This window comes from Pinus tabuliformis, chromosome 7 (genome assembly GCF_031772625.1).
Source record: "Pinus tabuliformis cultivar Carrire ecotype Pingquan chromosome 7, CPIR1, whole genome shotgun sequence".
In the NCBI taxonomy this organism is placed as follows: Eukaryota; Viridiplantae; Streptophyta; class Pinopsida; order Pinales; family Pinaceae; genus Pinus; species Pinus tabuliformis.
Genome location: NC_142293.1, coordinates 659,339,754 through 659,352,714, shown reverse-complemented (window position 1 = coordinate 659,352,714; position 12,961 = coordinate 659,339,754). Strand labels below are relative to the sequence as shown.

Sequence of the window (12,961 nt, the reverse complement as noted above, 5' to 3'; positions counted from 1 at the left end):
TAGGTGCACCTCACATTCATGAATGTAGGCAATATTAGAGGGGCTAATATCATTTCCTATATATGGGAGGAGGATTTGGTACACAAGTGGAGAGTTCTTCTTAGGGTTTTCTAGTGAATATTCTTTTGACATTTTTTGGGGAGAGTGTGGTGGCTCTCTTCACTATTTCTTCTAAAACAAAGGATATTTGAGAGAGATATTGTTGAATTTGTGACAAGTAGATTGGTCTAGTAGTTGTGTTCAAATTCTTTGAGTGATTGGTTTTTGTGCACTCATGACTAGTTCATAATAGAGAGATAATGACATTGAGACAAAATAGAAGGCCCCCACGATGAAGGATTGATTATCAAATGTGGAGTCTCTTGTAGGTCACTTGGTTGATAATCTAAAAAACCATTGAGCAAGATATGATAGACTAAAAGAGATATTAAAGGACGCAGAGAGTGAGTTGACAAGTGTCCAAAAAAGACTACAGGATCAAGATGATTTGATCACCATCTTCAGAAAGGTTTTTTGGCTGATATCATCCAGTGCAATAATGAAGATCGATGTCAGAAAACTAGAGTCATATGATGGGATGATAAGTGCAAAGGTGTTGGGGAATTTTTGCAGGGAAGTGGAGTATTACTTAGATGAAATGAGTGGTTGTTAAGATGAGGTCAAGGTATATGTTACAACTATGTTTTCAATAGAGACAACCAATTGTGGTGGATAAATCAAGTGGAATACTTTTCACCTAGTCACATCACATATAGGATATGTATAAGGGAAAGTTTAAAGGATAAGTTGCATGTATGGTTTGGGCTTTGTAATCAAGCATTAATGGATAAAAACTAGTTGATGTCCCTAAAACACATGGAGAAGATCCAAATATAAATCAAAGATTTTTTAAGTCTTATGTTAGAGATTAAGTAAATGTAAGAGGAGGATTAATTGTTCCATTTTCTGAATGGACTACAAAAGTGCGTACATAGTGAGTTATGATGAAGGAACATTAAGTCTATTGTAGCAGCTATCATTATCATCAATAAACTATTGGATTTTAGAGGTGATAGAAAATTTTTGTCCAAAGAGAATTGACACAGAGCTAGGTGATAAGCGAAAGAATAAGAACGAAAAGGGGAACTTTAGCATACCGAAAAATGGAAATTTAGAAAATGTTGATGCATCGAGAGAGAAGAAGCTAGTATTGTGTTGTATTTTTGGAAAGGAACATTATTTGAAGTGTTTTTCAGTGAAGCATAAGCTATCAAATTTAGAGTAGAAAGGAAGCCAACCATTCGGGTGATGAAGGTTTTAAGAGTGGTTGTGAGAGTGAATCCCACACCTCCAGAAGATGCAACATATATCGGTTTGAGTTATGTTCTTGAAAATGGTAATGGGACGAAGGCGTTGTTCATGATTGAAAGTGTTGCAACTCATAACTTCGTTAAGAAGAATTTTGGAAGATAGCTTGGGTTGTGTCCTAATCCCACACACACATCCTTTAAGGCTATATACTTAGGAGGGTAGAGGACAGTTGGTATGTGCAATTGTGTGCTTATCATATTGGATAAGTGGTAGGGTGAGATGAGCCTTATTACTATGACATTGAATAACTATGAAAAAATCTCGGGCCAAGATATTTTGAGAGTAAGATTAACCATTTTGACTCCTCTCTTGAATCATTTGATGATATCTTCCAGACCTTCAACAATGACAGTTCCTACTGTGAGAGGTAGTTCTGGGGTGATAGCTTGAGTGAAATCCATATGCATGTGTGACGGAGTTTCCATGGGGGTGGGAGATTTGGAAATGATCAAACATGTTGTTCTAGTGCATGAGGAGAATATTCAAGACTCAGAGAATAATATTCTATGGCTAGAGGATGTCTCAGTGCAACATTTAGGCATTGTTCTAGCCTTAGCAGACATGAATCAAGAGAGAGTCCAAAATCAAAGAGGGGTAAATGGAGGGGAGATGATATTTCCAAATCATTTCACAAAGTAGGTGGATAAGTAAGTTGTGATCCATGAGTGTCAAGAGGAACCTCCATGACCTTGATATAAAAATTCTAGGGAGGAGAATGAACCTTTCATAGAGATAGTTAGAGAGGGTCATTTGTAGAGGAGGATGAGGGAAGGATCAAGTACTATACTCCTTTGTTCACATATATGTTTATATAATTATGGAGTGCCTTTACCAAGAGAAGTAGAGTTAGGTTTGGATGGAGATCAAGGAGGTAGTCATGAAGGATACCCCTACTTTTCTTCTCATTGTGTCATGGGAGTGTGGCTTGATATCAAGAACAGTGATGGAAATTCATTTTTCTTGGATGTCATGGAGGTGCCTAGGATGAGAATTTGGGATTGGAGAGATGCTTAGGAGAGACATTATATGAAAAAAGTGCACTTACATGGGGAAGTGAGATCTTGTGGGTTTTGGAATGAAAATAGGATTAGCTATTTATTAGCTAGAGACACAATGGAATCCATCACACAGATGCATGCATGGGAGTTACTCAGAGTAGGTGTGTGTTAACAAACTATGGAGAAGAATTTGAGGAGAAGAGACATACTTGATTGGTGACTTAGAGGATGGGTTGTTTATTGGAGGATTTCTAAGGAAATTAATGGTTTGGAGTTGGGGAGAATGTAATACACTCAAACTCCATAATTCTTTAGGCACATGAGTGTCCTTAAGAATAATGATGATGTGTTTCTTTGTTTTTTTACCCATGCATGATCTAGGGATTCCTTACTTTGGTGACACCTAGATGAAATTTCGCAAGACAAGATGGCAAGTTTAGCTAGGTGTCATGACCAACATGCACAATATCACATGGCATGGGAACACCTAGATGAGAGGCTGAGTTCTTACATGAGATAGTGTGGAGTTGAATGTCAAATTTTAGTTTTCCATAATTGTATGAATAGATGGGTTGTGTTATGAGGATGGGCGAACTAGTGATACGAGATGGGATAGCTAGTGCAAATGAGTTGGCATGTTTAGGTAGATAGAGTATGTGATTGACATGGGACGTGTCAACCTAAATACTTGACATGAGTGAGGGACATCTTGTAGAATTGAGTTAGTCAATATGGGCATGTGTGCAACACAATTATGATATATGGATTGGTTTGTAGGTGCATCCGTATATGACTTGATACGATTAAAGATAGAGTGAGTTGGTGAGGCATGCCATGGGCATAATGCAATGGGGTGAGATGAGTTAGCCAATTAAATGATCACATTGAACGAAGGAAATGGGTCATCTTAGAACATGGAACATAGGTTAATGAAGGGACACACCCCAACCAATTTGATGTGGCAATTGGGTGGACTATGTCCATAACATACATACATACATACATACATACATATATATATATATATATATATTCACAAAATTGATATGAAGGGAGAGAAGTTTGGCGAGAGATAGTAAAAGATGTAGAATGGAGTTCAAGCACACTTCAAACAAAGTGAAGTTGTAATCATTGGGAGAAACATGATTGTGGCTACATCTTTCCAGACAAGTAGACATGTAGACCTTAGTTTTGTGTGATAGGTTTTGTAGTGTTCCTCTTTAAAGCATAGAGCGGGTTGGTTGAGCAACAAACCAAATGGATTTTGGTGTTTAAGTAAGATGACTGAAATTTGGATTTTTTTTGAACAATGTGACATGGATAATGAAAAAATTTATCTTGGTTGGAACAAAATTTGAAGTTCAGTTTCGGTCCAATTTTGGTGTTCAACCATGGAGCCAAAATGTGTTGTTTGAGTGGGTGGAATTTTGGAATTATGTGTGGGCCAAAATTTGAAGTTTGGCTAGGCAATATTTTGGATTTCAAGGTTAGATGAAATTCAGTGTTCCAAGGTGCATTGAATTTTGAGATTCAATTTTAGAGTTGGCTAAAGAAGTCCTTTGTTGTATATTTTTGCATGAATTTTTATTATTGTAAGCCAATGGATTGGTATTGTAAATTGTATCATTATTATATATCACTTTAGTGGCCTACATCACTTGATGTACGAGGCCATAGAGCCAACTACATCATATTGTATTGTGCACATATATATTTGTATCACATGATTGAGATGACTTGAGTTTGTAAGTGGGTAATCTTAGTTAAGTAACATATATATTCTACACTCACTTAACTAAAAGAATATAAGGCATAATCCAAGTTTAAGTTTATTTTGGAAAAACCTTTTGAATAAAAAATACATTGGTGCGATTTCACGACGCTTCTTGAATCCTGCAGGTCTCCCTCAAGCTGTGAAAATAATAAATTTTATAAATGTATTAATATTGACTAGATATTATATATAAAATATGGTTTAAAAAAAGAAATTTTAATATATTTAAAATATATTCTTTTTAATTTATGGAAAAAAAATAATATTTTTTAGTAATTCTAAATTCAAGCCTCTTACTTTTGATAAAAATAAATTTCAAATATGTAAAAAAGAAAATAACTTATATCAACTTAAATTAATAAATTAAATTAAATTAATAAATTATCATTATAACAAAATTAAATGATCAAATTTCTATTTGATGAAACATAATTATTAATTTGAACTTCGTTATAATTTCAAAAGATAAAATTTATGATTATGGCTATTTATTTAAAAAATTTAGAAACAAAAAAATAAAACTTGTAAAATAAAGAAACTAACTTGTAATACGTAAATATTATTTGAATTTGTAAAATAAATAAATACATAATATATAGATATTATTTGAATTTAAAATAAATGCAGAAAAAATCTAAATCATGATATATTAATAATCTATTTTTTTTATTGCATCAATTTAAATAAATAAGTAATTATTAAAGCAAAATTATTAAATTAATATTCATAATAACTTTATAAAATAAAAATATTGAAAATTTTCATATATATATATTAAATATTAAAAACACTAAAAATATTAAATCAAATAGATAATGCTATTACTTATATATTTTATATATTTTTAATATAAAATAATTGATAAATAAAATAATATTTATTTCTAAAATACAGAAGTGGAGGAATATGAACCAAATGGTAAATGCCATTACTTCAATAAGAAGATTCAGCTAACAAGTCAATCCAAATACACTAGTATACGTAAAACAGCAAAGAATCGTCACATTCTTAACAAAAGAATACTCCAGCAAAGAATCGCCAGATCTTAACAAACGAATACTTCAAATAAGTTGCGTAGAGAAGAGTGGACTTTTGAAAAGGAATTAGTGTAAAATATGAATCAATGATTAATGTCAATAAGTTAAGGGATCTCTTAGATCTTAAGGTACATGGTAATGGTACTTCAAATAATTTAAGTTCCACGTTTTTAAATATTTTATTAATAATTTACCTGATAAGTTTATAATGTTTTAGTTTTCTTTTATAACTAGCTGAATGGGTCGAATTCTCATTGTTAAGTATCTTGTCTACTGGGAGGGTATAGGATCAATTCTTCGTATGCCCTTGGGATTAGGCCCAGTTAGTATAACAGAAAAAGCTTTAAAAAAATCCCTTTAAGATTGATCTGCCCAAATTTTTTCCCTTAAAATTTATCTGCCCAGATTCAACCCCCTCTAAAATAAACTACAGAAAAACTAATTAAATTAAAAAATCAATCGGTCAATATTCTATAAATATTCTTCTATTCCATAGATATTCTTTCAAATTTAAATGGAGATTCGACATCACTACCCTCTTTATTCTGATCTGAATTGATATTTTTTTCCTCATCATCATGATGCGCAAGAAGATGAAGGTTTTTTAATTGATAGATTCGACATCACTACCCTCTTTATTCTGATCTGAATTGATATTTTTTTCCTCATCATCATGATGCGCAAGAAGATGAAGGTTTTTTTATTGATTTTCATTGATGGAATCTAGTTCAATCCCTTCAGAGTTGGCTTCTGGTTGTGAGGATACCATTTAACTCATGGGAGTGTTTCACACAGCCAGTTAAATTGGAACCAGGCTGTCTTGAAAATTAGTTCTTTCACGTCATATGTATCGTTAGGCGGGGTGTCCAACCACAAGGTTTCGGCGTTTTTCTATAAAAGCAAACGCAAGCTTCTGTTCTAAAGGAGCAAAAACAAAACGATCAGTCTAAAAAAGGAAGGCTGAAGATCGAGGAAGGGCATGCTTTCTTGCTTGGAGAACTTCTTGGCTCTCGCTGATCCGACTGCTATTGTGAATTCTGTGGTGCCCAAATGGATCAAGAGAGTTCCGAAAGCAGGTCCCTCGAGATACAGGATGGTCATGCTCATGGTCGAGAAGGGCTTGTAAAAAGAGTTTATCATGCCAAAAATGGCGAAGAAATAAGCTCTGGTGATGCTAACTGGGAAGACAAGGATGTAACGTCGAGTAAGATTGAAGAGAAAGAGCTGAGCATAGAGAAAATCTTTGAGGAGAATAAGGTGCCTCCTTGGTCAGAACAGATCACATTCAGAGCAATGTTTGTGAGCATGGTGCTGGGTATTATGTTTTGTATAATTGTCATGAAATTGAACCTCACCACCGGAATCATCCCTTCTCTCAATGTTTCTGCCGGATTGTTGGGATTCTTTTTCATCAAAATATGGACCAAATTCCTCGACAAGATCGGGTTGTTGAAGACTCCGTTCACCAGACAAGAGAATACCGTGATTCAAACCTGTGTGGTGGCTTGTTATGGGATTGCATTCAGCGGTATGTATGGATGACTCTGAAACTTTTCATGACGAATTATTATTCCATTTTGGTTTTCTGAATTGGATATAATGGCAGGGGGATTTGGATCATATTTGTTGGGTATGAGCAGAAAGATCTATGAACAGGCAGATATAACTACCCCTGGGAATACTGCAGAGAATGTCAAAGATCCAAGTCTTAGTTGGATTATTGGTTTTCTTTTTGTCGTGAGTTTTGTAGGACTGTTAGCTGTGGTACCGCTTCGGAAGGTAATGAAACTTGGATTCCTAAGAATGAGTGTAGTTTTGATTTGGAAATTTTATGTTTGTTATTATTTTGGTATTTATTGCAGTGAATGTGAATTTCAATTTTATTTGGCTTTCGTCTTGGCTGCTTATTAGATAATGGTGATAGACTATAAGCTCACCTATCCAAGTGGTACAGCAACAGCTATTCTCATAAATGGATTCCACACTCCTCAGGGAGACAAGCTAGCAAGGTAATGCTAATGTAATGGCAGAATATATAGCTATTGAAACTTTACAAATGTTTGAACTTGATCAAATGGATATATTCACAGCCTAGTTCATCCCCACTTTTAAGTATCAATGAATTTTTCATCTTACCCTCCACTGCCCTCAAATATCGCAGGAAACAAGTCAGATCTCTTGGAAAATTCTTCACGCTGAGTTTTCTCTGGGGTTTCTTTCAGTGGTTTTTCACAGCTGGCGATGATTGTGGCTTTCAGCAGTTTCCTACTTTTGGATTAAAAGCTCGGGATCAGAGGTATGTATTTGGGTTGGATATGGCTTTCGTTGTCTTATATTGAATGGGTTGATGAGAGTTTATTTGCTTGGTTACCCAATTTAATTAGCGAGGAAAGCTATTATAATTTTAGTTTGTTTTTGTGGACATCTTTATTTGGATTGCAGATATGGGAAATATTTTAGAATATATAAACAGTAGTGAGGCTTAGGTTACTGAGGTTTGGGTTTTCATTTGAGAAGATTAATGAAAGAGGCCAAGGAGGCTACAGAAAATGTTTTTGTTTGATTTCATTGTTATTTGTACAGATTTTAGTATATTCTCAAAATCTGTTAACTTCAACAGTTTTTGATGAATATTCCCTAAACCTTTAAAAACTTGCTTATTTGACTTAACTCTGCAGAAATATCTAGAAACTGATGTCACTTATGTCTGCCTGATTCCCAAAATTGGTAATCAAAATAAGGATGACTGAAATTATCTTTATAGCAAATTTCAAAGGAAATCCACTGATTTCTTTTGTTACTTACAATTTTGATGTTACGTGTATTGCAGATTTTTCTTCGACTTCAGCTCGACATATATAGGAGCTGGGATGATCTGTCCTCACTTGGTAAACTTGTCCATATTGTTTGGAGCAGTCATCTCTTGGGGTCTCATGTGGCCTCTTATACATAACCACAAGGGCCACTGGTACACTGCCGCTGACACCAGTATGCAGGGCCTTCAAGGTTACAGGGTCTTTGTGTCCATTGCTCTCATATTGGGCGATGGACTCTACAATTTCTTCAAAATCATGGTCATCAGTGGGACCAATCTCTATAGTCAAAGGAAAGAAAGGAGGAACCGCAATGGTCTTCCAGTGGTTAACAGTGATGGGAATGAGGCACCAGGGGATGCTATGATGAGCAGCGGCGGAATGAGATGTTTATGAAAGACAGCATACCCCTATGGGTGGCTGGAGCTGTGTATGTGGCCCTTGCTGCTATATCCATGGGAGTCATCCCACAGATTTTTCATCCTGTGAAATGGTACTTTGTTCTGGTGGCATACATAGTGGCACCTGTGTTTTCATTCTGCAATGCATATGGATGTGGGCTCACAGATTGGAGCTTGGTCTCAACATATGGGAAACTAGCCATCTTCATCTTCGGAGCATGGGCAGGAAAGGACGATGGCGGCGTACTGGCAGGCTTAGCTACTTGTGGAGTAATGATGTCAATAGTTTCTACTGCCGCAGATCTGATGCAGGATTTCAAGACTGGATACCTAACCCTATCATCCCCAAGATCTATGTTTTTGAGTCAAGTGATTGGGACAGCCATGGGATGCATAATAGCACCCTTGACCTTCTGGCTATTCTACAAGGCCTTTAATGTGGGAGATCCAAATGGAGAATATCCGGCCATCTTTGGACTGGTTTACAGAAACATAGCCATCCTGGCAGTGGAAGGATTTGGTGCCCTTCCCAAGTACTGCCTCACTATCTGTTATTGTTTCTTCTCAGCAGCCATCGTTATCAACTTGATAAGAGACCTTGTACCGAAAAATGTGTCTCAGTATATTCCCCTGCCGATGGCCATGGCTATACCGTTTTACCTTGGAGGTTACTTTGCCATCGATATGTGCGTGGGGACAGACATTGTATTCGTTTGGCAGAAGATCAATCGCAAAGATGCTGACGTAATGGTTCCTGCAGTGGCTGCTGGTCTCTTATGTGGAGATGGCATATGGACTCTTCCTGCCTCGTTTCTGGCTCTGGCTAAAGTCAATCCTCCCATCTGCATGAAATTCCTGTCCAGGAGCATGAACAATAAAGTGAATGTCTTTATTGCTAGCAGTACCTAGGAATGGTCTATCAAAGAGATCAGAAGTACATATTTATCCCCTTGCAAGTGTTATGTGCACATGGAAAGCAATCGATATCGATGTACATAATTTCTGGAAGACTATTGATGTTCTTTAGTGAGATGGAAATATAATGTAGGCTGGACGCTTGTACGCCGTACGCTGAGCAGTTTCAATGTGTGTTTTTTATATGCAATGAACGTGAAGAATAAACTTCTCAATCCTGAACCTCTGAGTTTGGGTTTCTAATATAATACGATTCTGATATCTACGCTGCATTAACATTTTGTATAATTTATTTTAATATATATATTGACGCCTAGGTACATACAGGAATGAGGTTGAATACATATGCTTTTAATCAAAGATATGTGAACAGTGAGAGTGCACGAATTGTGCACCATTGTGAACGCACGTGATCTGTTACTTCGATGATTTTATGATTTTATTTTGTTTATAGGGATTTGGAATGAAAGGATTCACCTAAATATTGAAATTTGTAAGTTTACGTAGCCATTTTATGTTACTCTTATTCTTATTTATTGAATCATTAGTCTTAGTTTCTAGTTCCTTGTTATGGTAGTTCCTTGTTATGGTTTGCTTAGAAATTTCTATTTTTTTATAAATTAGGTTTATGTATAATTCATTTTCTCACGCAATAAAGTGTAAATGTATTTCACTTAATTCTTTATTTTGTAATTTTTTTGATAAAATGATTGTTTAATTTTGTTCTCTAATTCTTAGGTATTTTGATACTCTTTCATGATATCATAGTTGAGATTCCTGTTTCTTAAAATAAGATAATTACTCATGTATGTGGAGTTGGCTAAATATAGAGAGTCAGTTAAGTGAGTGATTGAGTGTTAAGTCAAGTAGAGTTAAGTGATAGACGACTTTGAGCGTGTGATTGCATGTCAAGATATTTTAGGAAATTAGCTAGTTGGAAAAAGTTTAAATACGCTTCACCAGGTTCATTGTAATCACCATGTTTTCTGTGATCAATAGAAGAGCAACAACTCGTGTTTTGTGTGAATTCATACTTTGTCTCCTCCGCCTTTCCAACCAATTAGTATTAGAGGATGAAGGTTTCAAAGAGCTAAGAAAAACAGATTAACATGAATCCGTGTGAAAAAAGATATTTTTTGTCATGGTGTTTAACCATTAACGCATCCTACAGTCACGTCTCTTTGAGTTATGTTGCGATAGAGGATTAACGCAAATGTTAGTAACCATGTAAAGAGTTAGCATGCTTTCGGGCATCCTTAAGTCGATTGCAGATTCCTGAATATTTGGGAATCTGACAGACATGGGTGCAGTCAATTTTTTGACCGCACCCATGTCTGTGGGATTCCCAAATATTCAGAAAATCTGTGATCAATTTAAACTCACCGCTCTCCATCACTAGAACCGAATCGTTAATAAACTCGCAAATACTGAGATACAAAGAGATACGAGGTTACAAAGAGGTTGACTTCATATATGTTGAGTGGGAAGCTTTATTAAAAAAGAGCCACTATTGTTTTTTTATATATAGGGAGTTTTTTTTTTAAATTGTTTTATATATAAAAAATAATTAAGAGATTTTCAAAAAAGTTTGTTTTTTTTTAATTTTTTTTTTATAAAACAAAAATTGGGGTTATTATTAAAAGGGTATTTTCTTGAAAAAGAATTTTACAAAGGAGAAATCTAGGATTTTTTCAAAAAGATATTTTTGGAGAAAGATGGCTTTTTTTAATTTCTAGTTCCAGTTCCCACCATTTACAGAGAAAAATTATGATGTGTGGGCCATTAAGATGGTGACCACGCACATGATGTTTGGGATTATGTCAAGTTTAGGTTGTCAGAACATAAGAACGAAGAAGAAGAACAAGCTCTCAGTAATACAAAGAGTGAACAATGGAAGAAAGACAAGAAGAAGAATGCACATGCATTGTAGCGTATTTATCAGGGAGTGGACCAAGCAGTGTTCTAGAAGATTATGATCATGTCTTCAACAAAAGTACCATGGGATACTTTGGCAAGAAACTATAAAGGTATGGCGAAAGTCAATATTGTTAAGTTGTAGAATACTAGGAGAGATTTTGAAAGTCTCCAGATGAAGGAGATAGAGGACATCGATTCTTTTATGAATCAGGGCATAACTGTCATAAATCAGTTAAAGATTTATGGTGAAGATATAAAAGATAAAAGAGTGGTTGAGAAGGTCCTCCGATCTTTGTCTACCAAATTTGATGTTGTGGTAGCAGCCATAGAAGAAGCCAAGGATTTGGCATCATTGGCAGTTGATGAGATGATGGGATCACTTCTATTCCATGAGGCAATGATAGACAGAAATAATTATTCCACTTTATAGACTTCTTTCAAAATTCATGGTTCTATTTCAAGAGACAGAGGTCAAGACAAAAGTAGATCAAGAGGCAGAGGATGAAGTGAGAGATATGGTGGTTAGAAAGATGGCCGAGAAAAGTATGAACGTGAAAATGGAAGCAACTATAGAAGCTTCAACAATAATCAAAGAGTTGACAAATCAAAGGTGAGATGTTATTATTGCAATAAATTTGGTCACTATGCTCATGATTGCAAGAAGAAGATAGCTGATCAAGGGAACCAGAGAGCTAATGTCACTACAGAGAGTACTAACTCCATGTTCCTAGCTTGCCATACCATGCATGAACCTTCTGCTAGTGTGTGGCTGTTAGATAGTGGTTGCAGTGACGAAATAACAGGCAACAAGGATTTGGTTGCAAATTTCGATCAATATGTGGAAACAGAGGTAAAGTTGGGGACTGACAAGATTATGGAAGTAGATGGCAAAGGAGTGGTCAACATTCTGACCAAGAAGGGGGAGCCGAAGAGAATCATAGAGGTATATTATGTTCCTACTCTGAAACATAATTTGTTAGGTGTTGGTCAATTGACACAAAAAGGATACAGAGTTACCTTTGAAGGTCAAGAAGTTGTTATATATGACAAACCCCCAAGCAAGCAACTGATAGCAAAGGTGCAGATGACGAGGAACAAACTTTTTCCTCTAATTTTGAGTTATAGTGATCAGGTGAGTTCTTTTACAATTGCATGTTCTTATGATTATTGGTTATCGAACTTTCGATTTGGACACTTGCACTTTTCTGGTTTAAGATTGTTGCAGCAGAGACAGATGGTCAGAGGATTACCTCCCATCAAAGAGCCTACTAGTACTTGTGAGTGTTGCATCTTGGGAAACAACACCGTGAAATTTTTCCAAAGGGACTTGCATACAGAGCAAAGCAACCTCTTGAGCTTGTGCATACAGACTTGTGTGGACCTATGAGGTTGTATTCGATTGGTAGAAGTTGTTACTTCCTCACTTTCATTGATGACTACAACAGAAAGACTTGGGTTTACTTCTTGAAGTAGAAGTCTAAAACTTTTGAAAAGTTCAAAGAATTCAAAGACTTAGTAGAGAACTAAAGTGATCGACAGATCAAGGTATTGAGGTTAGATCGTGGTGGAGAAGATGACTCAAAGGAATTTCATGATTACTACAAACAACATGGGATCAAAAGACAGTTTACAACCAGGTACACATTGCATAAGGATGGTGTAGCATAGAGAAAGAACAGGACAATTATGAACATGGTAAGAAGCATGTTGAAAGGCATAAACTTGTCTAATGAGTATTGGGTAGAAGCAGTTTCAT

General features: G+C 35.6%; 1 pseudogene across 1 annotated transcript; it reads left to right on the top strand.

The window, feature by feature from the left end:
* Nucleotides 1–5,836: 5,836 nt before the first annotated feature.
* On the top strand, nucleotides 5,837–9,574 carry LOC149249172 (putative metal-nicotianamine transporter YSL12 pseudogene; annotated as a pseudogene). Its single transcript, XR_016266741.1, has 5 exons — nucleotides 5,837–6,687; nucleotides 6,766–6,938; nucleotides 7,071–7,168; nucleotides 7,321–7,455; nucleotides 7,990–9,574. The product of XR_016266741.1 is annotated as a putative metal-nicotianamine transporter YSL12 pseudogene (transcript).
* The last annotated feature ends 3,387 nt before the right edge of the window (nucleotides 9,575–12,961 follow it).